General features: G+C 27.3%; 1 non-coding gene across 1 annotated transcript; it reads left to right on the plus strand.

Annotated features, from left to right (window-relative positions):
- The first annotated feature begins 272 nt into the window (after window positions 1–272).
- Window positions 273–344, plus strand: TRNAP-UGG. Its single transcript has one exon. It is a non-coding gene; the product is annotated as a tRNA-Pro (tRNA).
- The last annotated feature ends 779 nt before the right edge of the window (window positions 345–1,123 follow it).

The raw sequence follows: 1,123 nt of genomic DNA on the forward strand, positions 1-1,123 counted from the left end.
ACTAAAAAGGTTTATTTTGAAAACTCAGGGACGAAGTAAATCTATTCTTATAAAACTAGGAACTAAAAAGATTCTTTGACTGCGATTGCGAGTGTAGATCAGGAAATAAGGATGATTTTCGGGATCAAACACACTTATTCTTCAAAACTTGAGAACTAAAAAATGATAATTTTCCAAAAAAAAAAATCGAAATAAAGCTATAAAAGTATGGGCTAGAAATTTAAAATAGCATCCAAGTTTGATAATGATAATGAATTATTAGTTAATGTGAAGGGCATTTAGTCTAGTGGTATGATTCTCGCTTTGGGTGCGAGAGGTCCCGAGTTCGATTCTCGGAATGCCCCTTTTTATATTTTTTTTGTCTTAATCTACAGAATTTTATTACTATTAATTATTATTTTTCCTTCGTGGAAATGGGCTGATTTCAGGCCCAATTCTTTTTAATCGAAAAGTCCAGCCCAACTGTGAGAGCGTCACTGATATTGGATCCAACGGCTCAATAAAACTACAAAAATTATAGCATATAGCATTTTTTGTACACAAATTTCACAAACATCATCTTTTTCCCCCAAAAAAAAATAAAAATAAATCAGCTTTACATCCTCCAAATCCAGCTACTTATTTATTACCCCAAAATTTTTATAATATTCTATTTCTTTTTATCATTCAATGGTAGATTTATGATTAATAGTAATTTTGAATGTCATATTTATGTAATGTCAAATATATCATTAAATGTATATTAAATATCATATTTTTATCTTCCTGACTAAAAAAAAATCTTGCCAGTAATCTATTGAATTTATTTTCTTTAAGAATCCACAAAAATTCTTAAAAAAGACATCATTATAAGATTTAGTTCCTTATTAATTTAATAAACTTCGGTAAGAAAACAACTATACAAAGAATTTTCTCATCTTCAAAAATTTTCCACACAACAGCTTTTTGTCCTCTCTATTTTGCCCTTCGCCATTTTTTCATTTCTTTTTTTTCCCCACAAAAGAAAAGACTTTTGCACAAATGAGTAAATTTTTGTTTCAATATTTCATTTTATTTTTTTAATTGTGTTTCTCGTTTTTTTTTAGTTTATCTAATTTAAGTTTTTAAAATGATTGATTTTTGT

Source organism: Benincasa hispida, chromosome 4, assembly GCF_009727055.1.
Source record: "Benincasa hispida cultivar B227 chromosome 4, ASM972705v1, whole genome shotgun sequence".
Lineage (NCBI taxonomy): Eukaryota > Viridiplantae > Streptophyta > Magnoliopsida > Cucurbitales > Cucurbitaceae > Benincasa > Benincasa hispida.